General features: G+C 41.5%; 1 protein-coding gene across 3 annotated transcripts in view; it reads left to right on the top strand.

Annotated features, from left to right (window-relative positions):
* The window catches only part of HDAC7 (histone deacetylase 7), a 302,233-nt gene that overhangs the window by 136,329 nt on the left and 139,199 nt on the right, over nucleotides 1–26,705 (top strand). For 2 of the 3 annotated variants that reach the window (XM_066584326.1, XM_066584324.1), the window contains exon 3: nucleotides 4,608–4,674. The exons of the other annotated variant lie outside the window; for it this stretch is intronic. The gene's annotated coding sequence lies outside the window, so the exon portion shown is untranslated. The remainder of the gene's footprint in view (nucleotides 1–4,607; nucleotides 4,675–26,705) is intronic. 3 annotated transcript variants of the gene reach the window in all.

The raw sequence follows: 26,705 nt of genomic DNA, 5'->3' as shown, positions 1-26,705 counted from the left end.
GGATGAGGAAGAAAAGAAATAGAGTAATGGGACATCTTCCTCTTCTCCCTCACTGGCCATATCTATGTTCGAGGCAATAAAGATGTATACCGTCAGCCTATGACATCTCGTAAACCTGCCACTACAGCCAATGGCAACGTTCAAAGAAAATCTCTGAGTGCTGTCATTGGCTGCAGAAGCTTGTTTGTAAATGACGCAGGCTGACTGCAGCCTGCAAAGATGACTTCAATAGGGAGCCCAGAGGTGAAGCGATGGGGTGCAGTAAGTTTTAGCTGTTTTGTTATTTGACCCCCTGGGCTGCCCTTTCATAACTCAGACAACCCTCTTAAGTACCAAACAAAGCTGCAACCTTAAGAATTTAAGGTTTCCTTTACAGATTGAAGTTGTGTCGCATTTTTGAAGCTTGTGAAAAGCGGCATTAATTTCACAAACCCAAAAAAACGCACCAAAAGTGAGGGAAAATACCAGAAAAATCCACAGCGTGTAGTGTGTCTTATATCTCTCAATTGCCCTGTAGATAATATCTGGCCACCAACATATTTTTTTACACATAGCGGCAAAAAACACTGAAAAATGCCACAAAAATATGGCATTTTTCCTAACAACACGATGTGTGAAACCACCCTTAAATTAAAGGAAGTCATAAATTCCAGCAATTTGTCTAGACATACAAAAAAAGCCAAAAAAACATTAATCCCAATTGATAAATGTTATTAGTTTTTTTACTGCTGTGTATAAAATAAGGATTTTCTGGAAACAGAGCAGCCCGTCTTGGAATGACCCCCGTAGCTGCGGCACGACCAAGATGAGTCGAAACATAATCAGCATTGTTCTACATCAAAAAGTTGTCTGATTGTACTTCAGTCATTACTCAAAGACTGTCTGAGCTAAAGGTTATGATCCAAGTAAACCACAATGCAAGTCCGTTGAGGATAAGTTTCCTTTCTCCCAGCCCGTTGCATTGTTAAATGGATATATTATATACAGAGACGCAGGCGGGAGTTACACAACCAGGAAGTCAGATGTTTACAAGGCTCGCTAAAAATAAATACTCCGAGAATGCTTCCAAGATGATGAATCCAGCAAGCGCTTTTAATCAGCGTGCATGTGAATAGTCGCATTGTTCTTCTACATACATGTCATTTGTAACAAATAAACAAAGCCGTGTAGCTGATTTTTATACATACTGTAAGGCATGCTAGGCTCTTAAAGAAGCAGTAATAGGGTATCATTATGGTGAAAGGAGCTAAACATCCTACATGTGAGGTTGGCCACACACTTGGAAATGTAACCAAAATTGCCCCAAACCATGTACTTAAGAATAACGGAAATCCAAGTGTTATAGTACTTGGGTTAAAGTGACCAGTGTTATTACATGTGGGTAGTAATGCCCCTATAAAGTGCAGTCATACCGTTATACCACCATGGGATCCAACCAATTAGATTCAAATTGCATAAGGATTGATGGTAGAGGTCCATGTAGGGGAGAAGTTCTCATTACGGCCGTTTTCAAAGGAGCAAAGTTTTCTCCATATTAGGTCCTCGTTGAGGAGGCTGTAATACGGAGCTAATGTAAACCTCTAGGGCAAGTCACATGGCTGGATTTTTTAAAAACGCTGCACAATCTATTTTATGCATATTTGACTCCGTAATTGTATTGTTTTCCAGTGGGCAAAAACAGATCAGTATTTGCGCACTTTTTAATTGCAATTCCATCCGTTCAGTCGAGTCCGATTCTCGGATACTCTGTAGGCCAGTCCTTTCCATTCTCTACATTTCTCCACAAAAAACAGAGGCAAAAAATTATTAAGTCAGGCCGCCTGCAGACTGCCGGGTCGGACCCATGCCCCTGCACAGCCCTGCGGCTTACCCGCTCCCGGCATCTCCTCTCTTGCGCTGGGTGCCCAGCCGGTGCATGCGCAGAGAGGAGCCGGCCCGGCAGTACTGACATTTCTGTGGAGGCCTCTGTGAGACACGCACAGAAATACATGCCGTGATTTGTTTTCCGCATGTGTCTTCACACGGACAAATCACGTCCGTCTGTCTAGGATTGAGTTATCTAAGGCAATCCTATGGCAGCGGGCATGGGCGGACATTCTGTGGGAAATCCCACCACAGAATTTCCGCCTGTGTGCAAGGGGCCATACTGTTGGAACGTCTTTTGAAACACATCCATAATGCAGATCCGTATTATGGTCCTGTTTTTATGTGCTTGTCTGAAACCGGTCTAATGGAGCATGCGCTGCAGCATTCTGCAACTCACCGCGAATAAAAAAATGATGTGGCTGATTTACCAAGTAACATGCAGCATCTGCATTTCTGAATGCAGAAATCGGACTGATTTACACTACGTGGACACTGCAGAAGGTCAGCAAATATGCAAATACTGAGTTTGCCGAACGGTATGCAGGGAAGGGCATGGGTAAAATAAAAAGCGGCTCATTTTGTAATAACCATTCATCCAATCGAGCATTTGTGGGAAGAACTGGAGCGACGGGTACGACACCGACACCCACGCCCATCCTCACAACAATCTCTTCTCACAGCCGGGCATGAGGAATGGCGAGCTATTCCTGCCCAGACTTACGGAGAACTTGTGGAAAGTATGCCTCGACGTGTGACCGCTGTAAGAAAGCAAAAGGAGGGCTGACATGTTACTAAATAGAGTAATAAAGCACGTTTTCTGAAAAGCATGCAGTGTCCAAATACTTTTGTCCATATGGCGTACTTGTCATGTGCCAGACAGCACTGTGGAAATGTTTTAGGCAGGTGTGGAAAAAATGCTGCAAAGTCAGAATGCTTTCAAAAATAGAAGCGTTAATAGTTTTTTGGCCAATTATCAGAATACAAAGTGAGGGAACAAAAGAGAAATCTAAATCAAATCGATATTTGGGGTGACCAACCTTTGCCTTTAAAATATCATCAATTCTTCTAGCTACACTTGTACACAGTTTTTGAAGGAACTCGGCTGGGAGGTTGCTCTTGGAGAATTAAGCACAGATCTAATGTGGATGTAGACTTCAAATCCTTCTGTCTCTTCACGGAATCCCAAATTGGATGATGAGTTCAGGGTTCAGTGGGGCCACATCATCACTTCCCGGACTCCTTATTCTTCTCACCGCTGAAGAGACTTCTTAAGGACATTGGCTGGATGCTTGAGGTTGTTGTCCTGCTGCAGAATAAAACTGCCTAAAACTTTCTGTATATGATGCATTTCAGACGTGGCTTCATTTTGCTAATTTTTAAGGCTGCACCAATGGTGCGGATTTAGTTTTGGATGTGGGAATGCTGTGGAATTCGCCATGGAATTTTGTTCTGCAGCATTTCCGCCAAGTGTTAGCATACCCTAAAAGTGTCTAGAAAAGGGGACATGGCTAAGCGGAGTAATAAAACAATGCAGAATGTTTAATGGCATGTGCAACAGTTTGGGCCAAACCAAGCGGTGGCATAAGGGTCTATTCAGACCTCATTATTGGCTCCATTCAAGGGTCCTGTTTGGGTTTCTGTCTTGTGGTTATCTCATCAAAATCATTAAATGATTGATTGCTGGGCTCTAATCGCTGGTCCTCCCAGGAATCACAAGTGCAGCACACTTTGAGTCTACCAGTTGATCACCGCTTCACGAACACCTGTGGGGCTGACGGAGATACCCAAGTGCAACGCTCATCTATCTCCATAGACAATGATTGGAACGGTGGTCTTGCTTGCGTATGACCATTCCATTCACCCATTGAACCCCAATGAATGATCACTTATCACCTATCCTGTGGGAGAACACCTTTAAAAGTAGTAGCCATCTATATGTATGATTGTTAATCTCTCTTCATTATATGAGTTACCTTTAGCTTCATTTTATCACTGTCATTATAATTAAATATTTGGCTGTAGCTCAAGTCAATGAGTCTGAGCTGCTAAACCAGGATACGGCCCACGGCCAAGGGTGGCACTGTTTCTGGAGAGAATCAACCCCTTTTTCTAATCTCAGGCTAACCGATTAACACATTTGTAACACAATCCTCTAACTAAATCCTAATACTACTAAAAGGTAAATGCTACAGACCAGACACCATGTGAACAATCCGTACATAACTTTCTTCAATGCTTTTGTATTCCAGCCCTTAAATGGGGGTTTCGAGGTCCCAAATAAAGGGTAATCATGATAAATCTTTCCATTGTGTATTTACCCATGTGAACAAATACTGTCACCTTTATTTTCTCTCTGTCTTAGATCTGTGCAGCAGTGTGAGGATTAGCGGAGGAATGTTGGCTCCTTCGCTTAGTTCCATTCCTATGAGAAAAGATTTGTGTTATTAATACAGCTGTCAATGTCTATCATATCCCTGTATGGTTCTTAACTATGTGCCTGCTTCCACAATACCATAAACTGGAGGCTGATGAATGTTAACGCTGGGATTTTGCATGAGAATTATTATAAAGAACATTTATGTGGGTTTATGGGATCTTTTAAATAAATAATCAGTAGGACGAGTCCATTGGAATCCAAAATGATGTTTTATTGGGCAACGGCTGGGGTGAATTCTTGGCTTGCCTGTACTGTAGTTGTAGCTTTATGTGGTCATGTCTCTGACACGTGTATTATATTCCAGGTATTTCTGGAAGATGAAAGACATCTGTAGCCTGTGACTGTCAAGGTGAAAGCTACATCATTGACAGGTACAGTAGATAATATTTAAAGTATGTTAACTGCAAACAACGGACATCTCTACATACTGTTCCATTGTATAGGGGGATTCAAAAAGAATCGTGCAAAGCAAAGCTGATTTATTCCTACATGAACTCTTCAAGATTGTATTGCACCATCTAGATGTCCAATGTGGGCGACGTTGGCGACACTATGACCAAAAAAAACAAAGCATCTCCACAGCAGTGGAATTGATAGAAGAGAATATGCCGGGATGTATCTGGACAGAACTGGACTACCAACTTGACATCTGCCGGGCACCCACATTGAACATCTGTAACGTGCAATAAAAACTTGAAGAGTTCTTCTATCTTTTCATGTCTTTTTCGGTGTTGTATGTCATTCATGTATGAAGAAATCAGCTTTACTTTTGCAACATTCTTTTCGAATCAACATGTATATTATTACAACTTTGAGCAGACAGGATAATAACTATCACTGGTATACAGTATAACATGTTTTGGATAAGTTGAAGTTCAGACATTCCTGGCAAGTTGCCCCATATTGACTTTGGGCTGGAGTGCTGCTTGCAGAGCTCAGGGTGGAAGATGCTTACTTACTTGAAAGCATGTATTTCCCTATGAGAATGCTACCGTACTTCTACTTCATGAAGTTAAAAGAGACATACAGTGAAACTTCTCCAAAAGAAAACCTCTTAGAGAAGACGACGCGACATCTAGACGAACTCTATCTTCTGTGTATATTAGCATTAGTATTCAAGAATGCCAAGATACATTTTGGGGACGTTTGTTGAAAAGCTTTGCCTACTCTATGCTCATTAGTAAATCTGGCATGTAACCATAGAATCATAGAATGGTAGAGTTGGAAGGGACCTCCATCGGGTTCAACCCCCTGCTCAGTGCAGGATTTACTAACATATGATCTTATGTTAGAAAGGATCATGAATCTTTTTCCTATTGTTTAAACCAACCTTTTAACCCTTTCCAGTCCACTGTCTGATGTCTTCCTACATTCTGATTGAAGCTTGTACAGCTCCAATGTCAAAAGACGTACAACAGAGTATTCTTACCATCTATTGCCAGCCACTACGCTGTCGGAGCCACTCTGGCGCACACACTGGCTTTAGCCAGCAGATGTATAAAAGCAAAAAGAGAAAGCCTTTTAGGGAAGCCCTGAATCCAAAATTGGATTGGAAAGGGTTAAATCAGGGCATTATTAAGCCTCAATCAAACTACATAAGTCGGATACATGATGAGATACGGTTGGGTATACAAGCTCCATATGTTATTTTGCAGCACATTTGTCCAAAGATATTGCAACTGGGTCTCTAGATCCTGCAGACTTGTAGATAGCCAAAGCTGGTGTCCCATAAATGCTCAATCAGCGATTTATCAGCCAAATGGGCAGGCCAAGAAGTGTAGCAACTTGGCAGAGGCATTCCTGGGAAACCCTTGTCATGTGTGGGCGAGCATTATCCTGCTAAAAAATGCCAACACATGTGGCTACAGGCTATATGGCATATATCGTTGAGTTGTTAAGTCTTCCTTGACCACTACTAGGGGTGACCGACTGTCATATGCAATGGCTTCCTAGATCATTACGCTAGCAGTTGGGGCAATAGGTCATTCAACAAAGGCAGGTTTGAAGTTCTCACTGTTATTTGGAGCGCAGTCAAGTGGATTCCCAGGGCTTCTGCATTAATTTAGTAATGCGGGGTTTGCTTGTTAGAACTGTTGACTTGTATCACTGCGGTACTGGCTTTCAATTTGGCTAGTGTAATATCTGCATTAACTGTATATGTTCTCTGTATGTTTCCTGCTTGTATTGTATCTACAATATTTGCTGCCCATAGACATTAGATAGCTGTTGGACAAGTAAAATGCTTATTTGATCAACAGCTCTCTTACCTGAAACCCCACACACATGCACAATCAGCATGTATTTCATATGTTGGAAGGGAGTTAGGCAACTACGAGACTCCTGTGGCGGTGACTTATCTCTCTGCAAAGAAAAGGATGAAGTCCAACTGCCCAATACTTATTTTCCCTGTGATCTAACATCATCTGGTCCCACCAAAATCGTTGGGTTTAGGCAATCTACTGTGTATTTCTAAAAGTCTATTTACACGTAACGATAATCGCTCAAAAGTCATTCAAATGACCGAAAATGAGCCATAATCGTTACATGTAAATGCTGCCATCATGCACTTTTCGTGTGAACGATGACTTTAAGGTGAACTTAAAATGCATTATTCAGCTGCAGAGAGATAAAGTATCTCTCAATAGACTGCATGCTGTGTTCTCAGTGGTAGCCTGGAGATTACATTGTATTTTACCACCAGCCCCAACGAGAACAATTCAACTGTTTACACAGCAGGGCATGTAATTAGTCACCCGCTGGGCTTTGCAAACAGCTCCTGGAGGTCCATTTACATGAAGATAATAAAGTGTTAATGGACATTAATGTCCATTAACACTTTATGCAAAAAGATCACTAAAACTTTCAATCTTTCAAAGATTATCTTTGTGTATAAATGGGCCTTAATGTGTATGCCACCCTAAAATAAATAGTGAGCCTCACTGGGAATACAATGTATGTAAAGTACTGCAGAATACAGAAAGTGGGCGCAATATAAACACAATCAATGAAGAGATAACATTGATGTATTTTTATTTGTACTTGCAATTAGTGTCCTTGCTGTAGATCAGTACAGTCCTTGACATTTTTAGAGTATACATTCAATTTAGGTGATACTCACTGGGTATCGTAGCCTGATCAGTCAGATAAGTCTAATTATTTTTCGATGCATCGGAGAAGAATAAACGTGAAACAGTCAAGTGATGTTTCCAATCTCTTCTGAAGCGTTCTATTATTGCCGTAGTTTGTATAGAGAAATGCAAAGCAGCCATAATAATCGTCCAACTGTCCTAAGTAATATGAGTGCAGCAGGTTTCTCCAGTATTTTGGTGCAAATCATAAACAAGGTTTTCTATGACGTTTGCATATATTAGTTCATTCCACATCCTCTCCACAAACTGGTTCTAGCCAGCATCTTCTGCTTTAGACCAATTTTCATGAGTCTTTTAAGTGATCTCTTTAGACACTGGGGGATAGTGTTCAGAAGTCAAGCGAATATTATTAACCCCCGAGGGATAATGTGCAGAGACAACTGCTAGATTACTGCTACAACAGAACACGGCGTCCCACATGCAAAAATGCTCGAGTCTCCCATTGTAGTCAATGGGGTTTGTTACTCGAGTAGAGCTCTCGAATTTTACGAAAAGCTCGACTCGAATAACGCGGACCCGAGCATTTGGGTGCTCGCTCATCTCTACTCAGAACCAATGTATTATTTGTTGTAATGACATATGGGAGATGTTTCTCAACTAGGTATGAAATAAAAATGACAAGTTTACTACTTCAGTTCTTGAAGCCACATAATAAGTGCACTGGATTTGTGCATGTTTTTTAGGAATCTAACCCTTTTTGCTGGTATTTCATGTGGGACATGTAACGGCATATATTTAGTACTTTCTTGTTCATTTCACTATTATCTATATCAATAAAATAACATAAATGTCAGGGACTAGTCATCCTGTTGACTCTACACAACTCGCTGTTCCATGCCACTTGGTCCACTTGAAAACTCCTATGTAATTTTCCTACTACTCACCTTTGTAAACAATTTGTGTCAAAATTGTACAGTACTAATGAATCAGACGGTTAGAGCAGGAAATGAGGAAAACGCTAGTATGTTACATTACACAATCACACCCAAAAGATTTCAGTGCACTTGGCCTTGGTCCAACTTGAAGAACACTTCATGTAAAGAGCCAGAAGTAATAGACCTTGATTTGTTCTTCGTATGTTGCATCAAAGTATCCTGTTAAGGGAGACTCAAACCTATAGGACACTAAAGAAAACAGCAGGGAGTGAGAAAAGCCAGAAACCTTTTCCAACATTTATAACATTCTTAAAAAATAAGGTGAAAGTTAAAAAAAAATACTAATTCACCAACTACATCACATGTTCTCCCTCGAGGGCCATGTATTACTTCTCTAATTTTCAGGGCTTCCAGTAATGAGAGGTTCACCAGTGACGTCCGCTTTCATTGGATTCTTTAAAATTGTACAATATTTTCTAAGAATATTTTTTGATTAATTTTCTTTTCTATCCTTTAAAACACAACATTTATGCAAGTTAAAAATGTGACTTTATGGCACGAGGATGCAATTTTTTGCAAATAGGCTGGTTTGCTTTTCACAATGATTTTCTATTCACAGTAGTTTGGTACAAAATCCTGACATTTGTAACACATAAGTAAAGCACAAACACAAAGCAATAACCAAACCACTAACTCCATGCTGGATTGTAGATAAACAACTTTTTGCTGTAATTAAAAAAAAAAAAATTAACTCTTGCATAACTTTTTTTTTGTAAGCCGCTCTTCATTATGTTATCGCATGTATTCATTTAATGCAGTGGTCTACAACGATGACTTTCCAGCTGTTGCAAGTCTGTAACTTCCAGTATACCCTGACAGCTTGAAATCAAAAGGCTGGAGACCACTAGGATTCTCCTGACTCTACTCTTATATGGAACATTTTGGAAACTTTATTTCTACTCTTCATTAGGGTGCCCTCAGTTTACAGTGTTTTCAACGCATAATGGTCTTTTCTGGGCAATTCTAACTTGAAACCACATTTAAAAGGGACATGTCACATTGAATAGGCAGTCAACTCTGTGGACATCAGATGTTTCCACTTAAATAAATAAATCTTGTTATTTGTATAGCACTAATGTATTCCGCAGCGCTTTCAGGTAATTTATTTATTATCCGTCAACAAGCTGGGTACTCGTTTTACCGACCTCGGAAGGATGGAAGTCAACCTTGAGTCGGTTACCTCAACCACTTCATAATAGTGTCACTTCCACGGGGGTATATTTGTCAGGGCAGAAATGTGACAAACAGACTTACTGGAAGGAAGAGCTTTAGTGGCGGTGCTGTGATAACGGAGGTCACAATAACCTAGTTTGCTGATATTTTTTGCCCAGTTTGATTTTATGGCTGTTTGAGTCATTTTATGTACTTTGCCTATTAGCGATAGGTGTGGCTGAAATAGTGAAATCCATTGATTAATCGGAGTGCCCACATATCTTTTTAGAGCGTATGAGTCTAAAGGCCCAGTTCAAAAGATAGGGAGATTGACAGTTTTAGCAATCATTCTGCAAAAGCTGCTAATAGGCACTAATGCCCATTCGCAGTCTATTACCTTCATTTGCATGTAAATGAGCCTCTAGGAGCTGTATGCATGGAATAGCAGGTGGTCTATTATCGGCATAGAGCTCTTTTGTTCTGCCTTGGGGCTGCAAGCTGAAACCATGTAATTAGCTGCTCCCATAGAGAACACAGCGTGTGGTCGCTGCCATCAGCTCTCTGGCCGAACGATGGGTTTTATGCTCACCTAAAAATCATTGTTCGTCTAAAAAGTAAAAGATAGCATTTACATGCAACAATTATCACCCAAAATACATCCTTTGAGTGAATTTTGAGCAATAATTGTTGCGTATAAAAGGGCCTTAACAGACAAAAGTATATATATACAGTATATATATATATGTGTGTGTGTGTGTGTGTGTGTGTGAACAAAAAGGCCTACTGAAACTATATAAGAGAAAAACTATTCAAAAATACCAAAAACAGTAAAAGGTCTGAATACTTCTGACAATGAAAAATGTTAGTTTTTCATTTTTAAAAAATGTACAAAGATTTCTAACATTCTGTTCTCATTTTGTCATTATGGGATATTGAGTGCAGAATGATGGGGAAAAACTTGACATTTTTTTCAATTTGCACAAGGGCAAAACATAACAAATTGTAAAAAAAAAAGTGAAAGGGTCTGAAAACTTTCCAAATGCAGTGTATAAAGATATACAACCAGCACGGTCCTGAGATGGTGGCTTCCTCAAGCGTGATTATAGGCAGTTCATGTGGGAGCCATAGTATTGTGGCGATAGCTACCCAATTCTCTATCTACTTTGGTTAATTCTGTATTTAGTTTGGCTGACCATGCTTCATGCACTTTACAAGTGGCCGTTTTCTTCAATTCTCTATGAACAGTCATGAAACAGAGAATTAAACTACCCATCAAAGGGGTAGTCAGGGGGTTATACAATGTTTTAAAAATGCATCCAAATCTCTTAAAATAATAAAAGTAGTGGTACTTACCCATTCTCTACCCTTCCCCCCTCCCTTTTTCCCAGGGTGATCCAGCCCTGCAGCCCCGCTGTCCTTTTGGCATTTGCTTTGGAATGGCTACCACCTGACTGCAGCAGCCAATCAGAGGCTGAAACAGTCAATTGCCATTCTCCTGCCATCTTGGCTCCCAGTATCTGAGCAGTGATGTTAGGAAAAAAAACGTACATGATCGCTGTAGCCTCTGATTGGCTACAGTGGTCAGGTGGTAGCTGTTCTAAAACAAAGACTAAGAAGACGGCGGTGCTGCAGTGCTGGATTACTGGGTAAGATGAAGGGTAAGAAGTATCTCTGCTTTTATCATTTTAACAGATTTGGATGCATCTTTAAAAAATTGTTTACCACCCTGACATCCCCTTTACATAACAAGGGATTTGCAAAAATGCCTAACCCACAACCCATAATTTCTTTATAAAAAGGATAATTACCTATCAGTGCTCAATCCCTTCTAACTCTTGCACTTGGGGTTCATGAAACATTAAATCCAAGATCCCTACTTTAGTCAATCCCTTCGTAGAGAAAGTTGCTTTACCCTGTTTACGTATACTTGACGAGACACAAATAGGTCAACCACCTTATTCTTTCCGTATCCTCACCCAGGATCAACTTATTTCTTCAGTCTTCATGTAGATCCGAACCCAAAAGATTCAATCAAAGTAGCATGGTGCACCTGACCAAAGTCAAACTTTCTCTGACACTTGAAAAAGGCATCATGTTCCTCGAAATGTTGTGTGGATGCTGGTCTCTATAATAGTGGAAGGTTTCAGCTGTACATCGATCTCTGTGTAGCATCTCACAAGTATAATTATATATCCATGTGTATTATCAGTAAAGGTGGATCCGTTTGAAAACTACCGTGAATGTGAGTAGTTTATATGAAGATATTGTCTGTTACATGCCTCATTTGCAGACTTTGTCCGAACCCTAAAGATGTCAGACATCTTCAATAGCTGTCGGTCAAATGCTTGTTCTGCCAACACCTGTCTCCCAGCTTCCCCATACATATGAATGCTTCTTGATTCAGCCATACGTTCATGTATTTGCCATGGGAAGAGTAGAGGAAGCCATAGCTAGACTCCTCTGGTGGCGGCTTATCTCAGCTGGACTAGCAGAGATGACATCAGCACCGTGTGCATTCTGTATCTTTCCTTGCAGTCCTTTTCCCTAAGAGCAGATGGAGTATCTCAGACTACAAAGCAGACTGTACATAGGCTAGTCTGAGAATCTGACTGCAATATTACGTACATGAAGAAAGGACTGGAAGTGGGTCAAACAACACTGAAAAAAATCGGGACACCAGATCTGTTAACTGGACATTTGGCATATATTGTGAAATTTGTACTGTGAACCAGAGGATTACTTTAAAGCATATCTAAGTTTTCAACAGGTTTTCTAAATTCACCAGGTTTTCCTTATCCTCTCATTTGCTGCTGTTTGTACTCTGCTTAACATCTTTAAGTTCTTATTTGCAGTTGGTGTTCCCCATTTTTCTGATGCTTACAATTCACTTTCAGTGAGGAGACATGTAGCAAGCCTAGCATTCTGCCAGTAGTTAACTGTCCTAACTTCCTTGCCCTTACTTCCCATGCTGTATTGCACAGTCTGTGGTTCACTCAGCAGGGAGCCAGTATTTGAATGCCCTCCCATTTGCTTTCCCAGTATGATTCAAGCATTCAGAGACATTCAAGCCAAATGGGTAATGTGTGCAGACATGCATACAGCTGATGTAATAGCAAGAGAGGCAGAGATTGTGGAGATCCTTATCACAGTATCTGCAGATCTGTCAGCCTGCAGCCTCTGAGTGCAGTGGAGGTGCCTGTGAAGATAGCTGCTCCAACTGTTGCTAAGGAAACGTCCCTGTGTTCTTGTTACTACAAGAGAGTGGATTGTAGAAAATTTCTAATGCAAGTATATTACAGAAAGCTAGTAGATGAGCATAAGTTGTCTAAAAAATCAGTGCCTCTTTAATTAGCCATTTAGCCCATGAGCAAATTCTAAGTGGTGGTCCTTGCCCACCTATCAACAACTTGCGAGCATAAGAAAAATAAGATATGAAGTTCAAAACCTTATTATTTACAGGACTATATGTGTACGTATTATAATAGACCTCCCAAGGTTAAGCTTTACCTTGGTAACATAGCATTATGCTGTTCAATAAACTTACTACCGTCACATGTTACATCAAACAACGAATGTTGATGCTCGAATTCTGTTCTAATGACGTGGCATTTGCGTGGAATATCTGCAACATGATTTCAGTGTCAGATCTGGCAAACAATCTCTGGCACGGTGATCTCCTTTACCATATGGAAAAGCAAGAAAAATGCTGGTGGGGTCGGGTCCAGAATGTTATTAGTTGGCAAGAAAGTCCATGAGGTTTATGCTGAGAAAGAAGCCAGTGTGTTGAATCATAAGGCATTATGAATTCAATGTGTGGTGCCAGGCTTGAACATTATGTGCACATACGACAAAGAAAAAGATTGGCTTTCTATCCCAGAATCATGGCTCGCGAACTGGCGGAGCACAAGAGCGTCAACAGTTTCCTGTGTGTCCTTCATTACGAAGGCTTTGTTGGAGATGGGAAAACTGTATACATTTTGGGGATGTAGTTAAGTTCTCACAAATTGAGCTGAAGCCTCTATTACCAGTGGGATATTGTTCTTCTTGGACCTGATTTTCTTTTTCTCTTCCAAACCCTTTGCCAAGTGCATTGCTGTTTTCCTGTTTGTGAAAAGTCAAAAAAATACTATCCTGTGCCGAATCCTTACTCTACTGGAGGCAATTGTTTGCCAGCTTGTTTTCATAAAGTAGGAGTCAATCGAATGTAATGTTTATTTCCTCAATGAGCTTCCTCTGGGGTAAATAGTGCAATTAAAGAAGAGATGAGAACAATTCAGGACCTTTGGAGGTTTATGTGATTTTTATTGTGCAATCGGAAACTTTACTTGTTTGTACTGTAAGACTTATTTTCAGTAAGGATGGTCTCGATGTTGCCAAAATCATTGGGATTTCGATTTACTAACTTTATCCTCTCAACACGCAGAGCTCATAAATCATACAGCCTTTGCCTAGTGTGGTCCATTACAAGGTGAGAACATCATAACCACAGAAAAAACAACATATCACAAGACCGAATAGGATCTCTTTCTTCTACTGTAAAGAAAAGCCTAGATACATTGATGACATTCATAGAGGACTGGTCTTCAAAATTGTAGATATTGGTACAAAAAGGATGATAAGTTTTAGGCAGGTGTAGAAAAAATGCTGCAACGTAAGAATGCTTTCAAAAATAGACATGTTTATTGTCAAATAACGAAATACAAAGTGAATGAACACAAGAGAAAAACCTAATCAAATGAATACTTGGTGTGACTACTAGAGATGAGCGAGCACCAAAATGCTCGAGTGCTCGTTACTCGAGTCGAACTTTCAGTGATGCTCGAGAGTTCGTTTCGAGTAACGATCCCCATTGAAGTCAATGGGCGACTCGAGCATTTTTGTATATGACTGGTGCTCCGCTAAGGTTTTCATTTGTGAAAATCTGAGCAAATCACCAAAGTCATGTAAAAAAAACACAGAAATGGATAGGGCAGGCGAGGAGCAACATGCAGGGCTGCATTTCAGGCTCCGAGGTCTCACTATTAAGCCAGAATAGTGGCAAGAGTGAGACACCCCCCCCCTGCACTGTCAGCATAAAGATCGTTCTCCTCTGCCACAGCTGTAACAGCTGTGGCAGAGAAGAACGATGTTAGCCCATTGAATTCAATGGAGCCGGCAATACAGCCGGCTCCATTGAAAGCAATGGGCTGCCGGCGAGCGCGGGATGAATTTTCGGGAAGGGCTTAAAAATATAAGCCCTTCCCTGAAATTCATCCAGAAATGTGTAAAAACAAAAAAAATATATATACTCACCCGGTGCCAGCAGACGGAGTTCAGCCGCGGCCGGCAGCAGTTCTCCTGAACTGCTCTAGGTAGTATTCAGCAGCCGGGGATTTAAAATCCCCGCCTGCTGAATGAGCTGCCTCTGATTGGTCACAGCCTGACCAATCAGAGGCAGCTCTCACTCACACCCATTCATGAATTCATGAATGGGTGAGTGAGTGCTGCCTCTAATTGGCTCAGCGCAGGGACCAATCAGGGGCAGCTCTCATTCAGCTGAGAGCTGCTCCTGATTGGTCCCTGCAGTTTCTATTGAAGTGAATGGAGCAGTGGCACACACTGCGGTCACATTTTTGAGACACGACAGATACAATATCTCTGGAAATGTAGGTCAGACATCTCTCTTGGCAGCCATCACCATGATACCAAAGCCTAAAAGAGATTTGCTGGATAAACAGAACTACTGTCCTATAACTTTAATTAATGTAGACATGAAGCTTCTTACCAAAATTTTGGCCTTTCGCTTAAATGCAGCTTTACCATCACTAATAGGTAAGGACCAAGTAGGGTTCATTCCCGGACGACAAGCTCCTGACAGCATACCTCGAATCACCCACCTCATCCACATTTGTCAAAACAGGGGCATTCCTGTAATGTTGCTCTCCTTGGATGTGTACAAGGCATTTGACACCCTAAGCTGGCCATATATGTTTTCAGTACTGGAACACTAGAAATTTCCTGCCGATTTCCTCACAAGGCTACGTATTTTATATTCTTCCCCCAAAGACTTTGTTCTTTACAAGGGCTTTTGCTTAGATAATAGCTCGATCTGGTGAGGCACAAGCCAGGACTGTCCATTGTCTCCCTCCTTTTTATTCTAGCCATAGAGCCATTAGCGATTAAAATTCGAAACAACCCTGACATCAGGGGAATTAAAATTGTCTCTATTGACCACAAAATTAGCATGTTTGCTGACGATATATTGGCTATAATATCTTCTCCTCATACCACTATCCCTAACCTAATGGCGGAACTGTCCAGGTTCGCGTCTTTGTCGGGCCTTGTCATCAACAGCACAAAGTGAAAAGCTTTCAACCTCACATTACCCACAGATGCGGTCTCCCTACTCCAAACCAACTTACCCTTTAAATGGATGACGGGGACATTTGGCTACTTCGGCATTAATTTACAAGCTCCTACACCTCGCTACATGCGCAAAACTACATGCCATTCCTCCGTAAACTCAGACCACTTCTAGAAAGTTGGGACTGATACCACATCTCATGGATTGGAAGAGTGAATTCCCTAAAAATGAAATTTTTGCCTAAACTACTGTACTTTTTCAGAGCTCTTCTGGTACATGTACCTGGGCACATCCTGAAGATACTTAAGCAGATGACCCTCAGCTTTATTTGGAATAACGCTAATCCTAGGGTGTCGCACTCTACTTTGAACAGACAGACTGCAGGGAGGATTGGAAGCCCCAAATATATTGAAATACTACCAAATTGTCCAGGTGGCCCAACTAGCCCTCCTTCATTCCACAAACAATGCACCAATTTGGCTTGCTCTAGAGGCCATGGAAGTATACCCTCTCACAGTGGACTCCTCTGACTCATAGCCCTCCTATCTCTAACTCCATTATAAAACATTCCCTCAAAGTCTGGGATTCCATAAAGTACTCCGGTAAACTAATCCCCCCTCACTTACCCTTTCTACCATTTTTGCATAACTCCCTATTTCCACCAGGTCTTGAATCCCCACTCTCTATTGAGAGTTGGACAAGCAAAGGCATATCCAAAATACACCATTTACTTTTGTTAAGCGATACAATTACATTCTTTGGCCTTCAGGAGAAGTTTGCCCTACCATCTTCCGAAATATTCCACTATTTACAGTTCAAGAATTTCATATCCTCTCTTCTAAAAAACACAAACTCCTCATTAAAAACAACCCCCTTCGAAACATTCTGTCTCAAATATCCACAAGCAAAAGGCCTTATCTCACAAATATATTCGGGCCTTGTACATACCTCGTACCGTTCGCAATTACCATATGTAGCACAATGGGAGTAAGATATAGGCAACATTCTAGACAACGATGAATGGTTTCCAGATCTGGAGATCAACCAATTGTGGTGCCCGCAATACACTGATGTTAGAAACCTCAAATAAAATCCTATTACGCTGGTACTTAGTCCCTACAAGAGTTGCTCACGCGGTTCCAGGCCGCTCTAAAGACTGTTTCCGAGGATGCTCCTCCCCAGGGAGATATGTTCCACATATGGTGGTCCTGCCCTTGAGTCAAAAGACTCTGGATTAGGGTATACTTCCTCATATATACAGTAACTAATCATAACCTGCTTAAAAACCCATGGGAAGCCCTGCAAAACAAACCGATAACAAATATATCTCTAAACTCTAGAAAGCGGATTTTGTTCTTCCTAGCCACAAAACAAATTATCGCTCGATCTTGACAAAAAAAACCTCACTGGATTTCTCCAAGGTTAAATGCCGAATGAAATGGTACCTGATTAATGAGTAATTAACATCAATATCAGAGGATTGGTACGACAGATTTCTAAATATTTGGACCCCATGGATAGATTACACCCTCCCTACAGTGGAGGCTGGCACCTCAACTGCACTATAAATACAAAGCCCGAAAGCTAACCTTGGGGATCTCTCCTCCCTTGAGTTGCTGCCCCATGAAAGAAGAACCCCGCCTCCTCCCTATTCCACCCTAATACCTGCCTACCTACCTCCTTCTCCCCTTCTGCAAGTTGGCCCTTGCCAGGCCACTGAGGTTGAATTGTTTCTATGGCAAAAACAACAATGAAAGGTGGAGAAAAATCAGGCTCTAATGGATTAGAATTATACTACTACCCCTAACCCAGCCAGCCATGTGCGCCTACATACATTATCTCAAGGTTATATTGCTTTGTAAAATGAAAAATTTTCAATAAAAATTATTGTAAAAAAAAAAAAAGGAATAAAAGAAACATTTGCAACTTTCTAATATATTTTATGTATCAAGTTCTCAGCTGTTTTGGCACAAAAAATACGCCAATGCTCAGAAATCCCTACTTTGACTTTCCTGTAGCACATAAAGCACCCCTGTGTGCCTATGGTCAGTACCACACTATAAGGAGGCTCTTCAAACCACGCTCAAAGGGGTTAACTAATTTCAGTTAAATGACGCAAACTTCAAGGAACCAAAATGAGTCACAGGTAAATCTGGCCCCAAAGCAGGAACATTCAGCAGCGACTGAACATCTTGGGAATGTATACTACCAATTTATAGTAACATTCAGTCCTTCCAGTAAATGTTTGATGTTAAGTAAAGGGCCATTCTGATGACTTTTTTTCGTTCCTTATGTAGCCCCCCTCCCTTCCCCATATATATAAGTGAGCTAGTGTTGCCTTGGTTAGGCTACTCCTACACCTGCGTTTAGGCTCTGGTCAGAGTTTCTGTTTCTCTGCTCCATTTTTGAAGAGGAAAAAAAAAAAAGAAAGAAAAAAAATCGAGAAAAATGTAAAAAAAAAGGGATCATGTTTTTTGAACAAAAAGATAATGGTGCGGACTGTGCTATTCTACCATCCCAAAAAAATGAAAACTTAACAGAATGGGAGCTAACTGAAGCCTTTCCGTTTTTTAGAAACTCTACTGAAATCAATGGGGGAAAAAAAACGGATTCGTTTTTGTTTTTTTTCTCGTTTTGTTTCAGTTTCCCTCCTCCAAAAATGGAGCAGAGAGATGTACACCCTGAACTGACCCGAAGGCTAATTTCACATGGGCGAGTGCGACACAGGAAAAAAAAATTGCTCACCGCTTCGTGTGGCGCAGAGTGCTAAGGCAGCAGAAATGCAGTGCCAAGCTCTCACCTGAAGGTTGTGAGTTCAATCCTTGCCTGGTTCAGGTAGCAGGCTCACAGTCCACCATCCTTCCTAGATCGGTAAAATGAGTATCCAGCTTGGTGGGAGGTAATAAATAAATGACTTGAAAGTGCTGCTGAGTAACTTACGCTGCAGTGCTATACAAATCCAAGATTAATTTTTTTTTATTTTTTTTTTTAATCGCATTAAAAATAATTTTCTCAGGTGTGAAAGTGGCCTTACTTATTCCTTTCTATCTGAAACTCCTGCCCTCTTTCTCCTTAGATTGTCATGTGATCTCACTTCTGGCCAGCTTAGATTTACTTGGGGTTATGTGTTCCCAAATTAAAGGGGTTTTCCAGGGAGAATACTATTGATGACCTATCCTGAAGGTCATCAATAGTTGATCGGCTTGGACTTGTTGCTTGGGACCCCGAGCAATATACTGATTGTGCGTCCGGTGACAGTGCCGCAATTACACAGGCGTCAGACCGGAAGTCAGTGAAATCAACAAAAGCCACTGTAACTACAGGCATGGCTCACGCTGATTTCAATGAGAGCCACACTTGCAGTTACAAACTCTGGCCACTATAGAGAGGTCGGAGCAAAGACTTCTGCTGCTTCTGCTCCGACCCCTGTGTAATTGTGGCACTGTCAGCAGGCGCACAATCACCTGTCATAGTTACTGATGATGATGACTAGAGGCTCCTTCCTGTCACACAGTTATAATAGAGAAGATCACAGCTCATCCTCCTGACTGTGTACTTATTTAGCTTATTTAAAATAATATAGAAGCTAATGATATAGTTAAACTGTCCCCCAGCAGGCAGAATAGTACAACCTCTAGCTAATGCTATGTGATGCATCATGGGATTGATATGAAAGAGAAAGCAATAATCTTACTCTCAAGATGATGCCTGATAAGTATCAGACAGGGGGCTGCATTGCATGGAAGTGACTACAATACACAGAGGAGAACTTCAAAGTGTGACAGGCAATCAGGTGAGGGGGGCAGGGATGAAAAAATGTATTTTTACTGGAATGGCCCCTTAATTTTCTAAGCATCACCTTCCTCTTCTTTACTATGCTATAGATTTTATATTTCTTACTAATTTCCCAGGAACAGATTATGGTTTTACAGACTGGATATGCGGAGTAGTGTATACAATCAGTACATAATACCCATTTACTTAATTACATGAAGTACTACTAGAGGCTAATATCAGGTTTGATACTTATCCAAAGGAACTTTGTTTTAGGGTGTTTTACTTTTCGCAACAAGCTTATATATTTCTTCCGGTTTTCGATAATTGATAAAAGGAGCCAAAAGGGAATTTGATCTACTGAATTTGATATACATCTCCTTTATTCTCTGTCCTGACAGCCATCACAATGGCCAATGTCTTCTCACAAGCATAAACTGAACCGGACTATGAGCTGCTGTAGGTAATAGGATTTCCCTGCAGCTGCTCTCATATTTTCAGATTAACACCAAAGGAACCGGGGTAGATAAGGGATTTTTAAGTCAATACTCATATAGCTTAAAGTGCGTTTGGACAGAATGATATAATTCCAGAAAATCATTCAAATAAGCGAAAGTGAACCATAATCATTCAGTTTAAACACGAGCCAACGTGCTCTTCTCATTCGGTTTCGGCCAACATAAAAATCATCGCCGGCTCGTTGGCTTCTCGTTACGTTTAAACATTGATCATAGGATAAGTGAATGAACAGTTCACGATTTCCAACAAAGATTTGTATGTCTAAACAGGCTGGTCGAGCGCGAACGAGCTGGTAATGACGTCACGAGCTTGGGCAAACGAGAATCGTGAAGTTCTCCATAGTGTAAAAGTAGCATCAGATGTTGTGGGCTCCAGTGCAAAAACATACATGAGCCCTTCAGCAGTTCAGCAATGACTTTGCAGGACACCGTATAACTGATGTATAATATACAATGAATGCCCACTTTATTAGATGCTCATCTAGTAGCAGGTTGGCCTTCAGCAGCAGCAATTTGTTGTGGCATAGATTCTACTATGTGTTGAAATCGTTTTGCAAGACTATTGTTCCATGCGGACAGGAAGCTTCTTGCAGTTGCCGACATTCTCTGAACAGCTGAGAGGATGGGTTCATCAGTTCATGCTGCTTGTGCCAAATTCTGACCATCCCATCACCATAGTGAAGCAAAAATCTGGATTCACCAGAGCAAGTGATCTCTTCCCACTGATAGTGATCCGCACTCTTTTGCCCACTGGAGTCTTTTTTAGTTTTTTAGACAGCAATGGAACTTGTCACCTGCATTATCGCTCATACGTGCTAAGGGACGATAAGTTTTGCATTTGGACACGTTAGTTGGAGCACCAGCATTGCATTGGTCTACAATTTGCTTGACTGTGCACCGCCTGTTCATCATGATGGTTCTTAATTAGAGATGAGCGAGCACCCAAATGCTCGAGTCCGCTTTATTCGAGTCGAGCTTTTCATAAAATTCGAGAGCTCTACTCAAGTAACGAACCCCATGATACAATGGGATACTCAAGCATTTTTGTATGTGGGACGCCGGGTGCCGAGCATCAAGTTCGGCAGAGTATGTTCGCTCAACTCTATTCCTAACATCTCCCACTGACCCTTTCCTCCATCACACTATTCTTAGTATACTCTCAACACCGTTGCACAAGGAAACCGCACTAGATTGGCAGAGTATGAAATACTGGCCCTGGCTAGTCTACACTGTTCACCAGGCCAAGTTCAAAATTAGTTAGATCACTCAATTTCCCATTCTAGTGTGGATTAACATTCATATATTGAAGAGTTGCTCCCCTGACTTTATGTTGCACTCCGGGGTCACCAGTCTAATTTCCATACAGGGAAGCTCCAACTGTAAAAAAAAGGTAGGCCACTATAATGAAGCGGATATTCAGTGTATATACATACTAAAATCCATTGATTTGTATAGTCATATTATTATCAATGCAATAACTACGGTGTTGCAATTGATTCCTATGAAAGTCCTATAGTTACACCACCGGTTAATGCTATTTCATAATATATAAACTGTGGTGAAACTTTGCTGTAAATGTAATTTTAGCAAACAGGGTTCTAGCAGAGCATAAGGATTATGTTTTTTTCTTTTTGTTGTATTTTAGTTCCTGGTTACTGGTTGCAAAGTACAGTATGTGTATGTCCTACCCATAGGGCATGCTATACAGACATATTCTGCATAGAAACAGGCTCTTGCCATGAAACTGAAACTGTTAGATTACCCTGATTTATTAAACATGCATTTGTGATACCACGCTGAGTCTATAGCAACTGACCTTAAAGGGGTTGTCCCGCGAAACAAAGTTGGGGTATACACTTCTGTATGGCCATATTAATGCACTTTGTAATGTACATCGTGCATTAATTATGAGCCATACAGAAGTTATTCACTTACCTGTTCCGTTGCTGGCGTCCTCGTCTCCATGGTGCCGTCTAATTTTCAGCGTCTAATCGCCGGATTAGACACGCTTGCGCAGTCCGGTCTTCTTCTTTTCTGAATGGGGCCGCTCGTGCCGGAGAGCGGCTCCTCGTAGCTCCGCCCCGTCACGTGCCGATTCCAGCCAATCAGGAGGCTGGAATCGGCAATGGACCGCACAGAAGACCTGCGGTCCACCGAGGGTGAAGATCCCGGCGGCCATCTTCACAAGGTAAGTCAGAAGTCGCCGGAGCGCGGGGATTCGGGTAAGTACTGGACGGTTTGTTTTTTTTATGCCTGCATCGGGTTTGTCTCGCGCCGAACGGGGGGGCTATTGAAAAAAAAAAAACGTTTCGGCGCGGGACAACCCCTTTAAGGTGGCCATACACATCACATAGTAGTAGGTCTAAACAGCCATTGAATAAACAATTGTCTGGTAGGCGGTCGTTTTGCAGAGGCAGCCATGCCCATTTAATCCATATGGTCTGTTACAGCCATTTAGACTGGCCATATAAGTTCAATGACACCAAACGTAGGATGAACATCTTTCTGGGAACATCTTTTCAAAGAGAACCATTTATGGATGAAGGACGTTTCGTTTGAATGTCTGACAAAACTTCCAAATGTGGCCGACATCTTCACAGACGATGACATGTGCCATCAGTCAGCTGAATGATCACTCATTGTTAAATTGTACCCGATGAACATAGTAACATAATAATATAATAGACACAGATTGGTTATAAAAGAAAAACTTTTTGACAGTGAGGGTGATCCACCAAAGGTCACTCAAGTCAAAGTGTGGTGCAAGGAAAAGCCTGTAGGTTTTTTTTATATTAGATGGGGCGTCAATTCAAAAAAATTTATTTTTTTGCACAAGCAACGCTTGCACCATAATTTGTGACATTTTTATGGTATTGTCAATGTGATGAATCCCCCCCTCTCTATAATTTGCTGTGTGCATCTATGTCTCTTTCTTAAGCGCCTCGGAGTGTTAATGGTCCGGACTCATCTGGTGTGGACAGCTGGACCCAGTACGGGTCTCCAGGTGCCTCCCATGTGGTCCTGGGAGTAAATCCTGGGTGGCTGTTTCCTACGTGTGTGGCATCCATTGTTAAGAAGAAGAGCTGCACGGATGACGGGGGACCTCTTAGAAGAGAATGACTCCCCGAAACATGAAACAAAGGGAAAAAACAAAAATTATAAAAATCCTGTACTCATAGGAAAGCCATGTGACAAAAGCCTAGGACCAAAATGCGATTTCTAGGCAAGCAACCGAGGCTTACTTTGAAAAGGGGGTATATGGTATACACAGAAGCCCCCTCCTAATGATGGTAATCCAGATCGTCAATCTGATGGTTTAGATGAAGTGTTCCAGGAGATGTACAAATTTGGTGGATTCTTATTTTTGGAAATGCAGTTCAGTACAATAATGGCAACGCGTTTCAGTGCATCAAGATGGCTTGATAATAGGGCCATTATTAGTTAAGGACCCTACCTTTTATAATTAGGCTCTAAGGTCACTATAATAAGCAAGACTTGGTCAGTATATATTGTGAGTACTTTTAAATGAGGTTTTGTGAGCAGAAATGTCAGCACTTCCCCTCTACATAAAAACTAATATTGCTCTATATTAAAATCCCGCTGACATGCTTCGGATACTAGGCCTTTAATCATTGCTGGATTACTTTGTTTGGACTAAAACTAGATTTTGCCACTTGGCTTTTTACATACTGAGGATTTCAATTTGGTTGTTTCTCTTTTTTCTTTAATACCTAATGTGGGTCACCACCATCTGTTATGTATGAATGTGGCTCTCAAGCTTGTCCAACGTGATGGCAATTACAGGAGGCCATGTGTGGGAGGACGGATAAGTGAACTCTAAGGTACTTGCCAAAAATCTTTTTTGACTTATTCTGAAAGTGAAGGCAACTGAACTTGAGTTTCTTTTATGGCAAACAGTATGAGATCACTGACAACCATGGCAGGCTGGATGCAATACAGCATGAAACATAGAGGATTTCAGATGTTGTATCAGTATCTTTCCAGTCAATCAATATGGATGTAGAACATGTTATACTGTATATTTAGGAGGGTTCTATAGCCGAGTGAATATCATGCCAAAACATCTACATGGATTAGGTGGCAAAGGGTAAATGATACTGAATAGAACAACGTGGATTCACAGTGTAGGTTATGTAATAATCCTATTGGCACAATCTTGGCCCACTATTAGTGGTTGACATTGGCCATGTACTTTACATATTGGTGGATCCTACCAATGTCGAGAAGATCCACAGATGTTTCTGCAGGGGTTGGCTAGGCTGGATTTAATGGGGTCATCTGAGATGAGGCAAAAGGGTTTTTTGAAAAATTAGCACTAATGTTGTCTATGAGCTCCACCATTAAAGTGAACAGTAAACATACATGGCCAAGAAGGTCATGAATATTTGTGGTGGAGTTCGGGACCATAGCTGTCAATTGACTGATTATTCAGAAACAGCAATGGCTAGGTTCACACTGTGCTTGGCTTTATGCATTGAAGGTGTGGAAATCTGACCACTAGGAGCCCACAGATCATGAGCATTGGGTCCAATAGACTCCCGAATAAATGTAGCAGTGGTCAAACTTACACGCTGCCACTCTCCATTCATTTCAATAGGACTACTGGAGATTTGACAGTTCAACCAAGCGCTTTTTCTGGTAGTCCAATTGAAATGAATGTAGTAGCAGCGCACATTCTTGATCATTGCTCCATTCACTAGGTGAACTTTTCATGATTGGTGGGGGTCCCAGTGGTTGAACCTGCACTTATCTCGGCAAAACTTTATTTAAAAAGAAAAAACTTTTTAAAGCTTGGTCTCTGCTTTTTCAATGGTGTTTGAGAAGACCTATAACAGGAGGGTCATTAAAGGGGTTGTCTGAGATAAAACATTTATGTAAAAACAGCTTCCCCATGGCAAAAACATAACAAGGAACTTATACTTACCTCTCCCTACAACCCATAACTCTTCCACCGTCAGCTTAGCGTCTTCTGTGACATACTGTTGTCAGACTGCAGCCGCCTGTGTACGGGGCGTCACAAGGTGCTGCAGCCAATGATAGAGCTCAGCGACCTTGGACAATCCCTCCAAGGGATGTGCTCCTAAACATTCAGGAGTTAGGTGTAGGTAAAAGAAAGCACCCTACAAACAATATTGTTTGTGGCCTTCTTACTAACGTCATTTGGTTCTAAATGCAGCATGCTTTAAGTTTGGTGATTTTTCTTTCGAGAGTTTTACCATAGACATTCCTATTGGCCAAAAATGTGTGTACACATCAATATTTTACTGTACTTCTTGCACGCGTAATCGCACACTCAAAAAAGTACGCAATGATGCTCTCAGCCATAATGAGTCTAAGAAGAGCCTCGTGTGGTGCAGAGTGTAAGCTCTCGCCTACGACCTGAAGGTTGCAAGTTCGATCCCCACGTGAGTCAGGTAGCCGGCTCAAGGTTGACTCAGCCTTCCATCCTTCTGAGGTCGGTAAAATGAGAACCCAGCTTGGTGGGGGGGCAATAAGTAATAATTACCTGAAAGCGCTGCGGAATAAGTTGGCACTATACAAATACCAAGATGTATTTATTTTATTGGTTCCAGATGTGTTCTTTTTTTCTGCGCAATTACTTAGTTCTTCATGCATCTCCTAGCGTATTTTGCGCACATTTGTGCATCCCCCATTAACTTTCATAGGGATTTTGGTGCACAAATGAGCAGAAAAATAGAGAATGCTAAGTTTTTTTTACGTGACCAAAATGCACAGGAAATAGGCGGTTGTAAAAAACGCATTGAAATCAATGGGTTCTAGTCACTGGGTACTGCACACGCAAATACGCACGCAGATACATTCATGCGAATCTAAGGAAGCCTAAGGGGCCTTTCACATGGGACAGAATTGTTCTTTTCAGTGCTGTAGAAAATTCCACCCCAAAATCCTCATGGCTCACGTGCAGATTTTGATGCAGGATTCAAAATGGCGTAATTCTAACGGCAGTTCCGCATCAAAATCCGCAGGTCGCTGTGCAGATTTTTGCAGTGGTAAATTCCGCTGTGTGCTGGCGAACAATTCTGTTCTATATGAAGCGTCCCGAACACAAACAGGAAATAGCTGTGTCTTTTAATACAGATTTTAGAGTGTATTTCACCCCTAAGGCTACATTCACACGGGCGAGAATCTCGTGCGAGCTTTGGGTGTTGCGAGACGCACAGGACTCGCACGAATATGAACATCATTCTTTTGAATAGGCTTATTAACACGAGCGTTTTTCTTTCTCTCGCAGTGATGCCAGGAGGATAAAAATCGCAGCATATTCCATCTTTTGGTGTTCCCTTGGAACGTCTCACCCATTGCTGTCAATGGGCCCTTAGAGATATTGCATGCCGTGTGATATGCATGCAAGTGTGATGGGACTTAGGCCGCCTGCAGACGGGCTGGTCGGATCCGGCTGCGAGGATTCTCGCCGCGGGACCCGACCCGAGCGCCTGCAGAGAGCAGCGCGTACTCACCCGCGCCCGCGGCTCCGGCTGTTTGATGTGC

This window comes from Eleutherodactylus coqui, chromosome 1 (genome assembly GCF_035609145.1).
Source record: "Eleutherodactylus coqui strain aEleCoq1 chromosome 1, aEleCoq1.hap1, whole genome shotgun sequence".
NCBI lineage: Eukaryota > Metazoa > Chordata > Amphibia > Anura > Eleutherodactylidae > Eleutherodactylus > Eleutherodactylus coqui.
The sequence above is the reverse complement of the archived record's forward strand: the minus strand, read 5'-3'. Positions and strand labels throughout refer to the sequence as shown.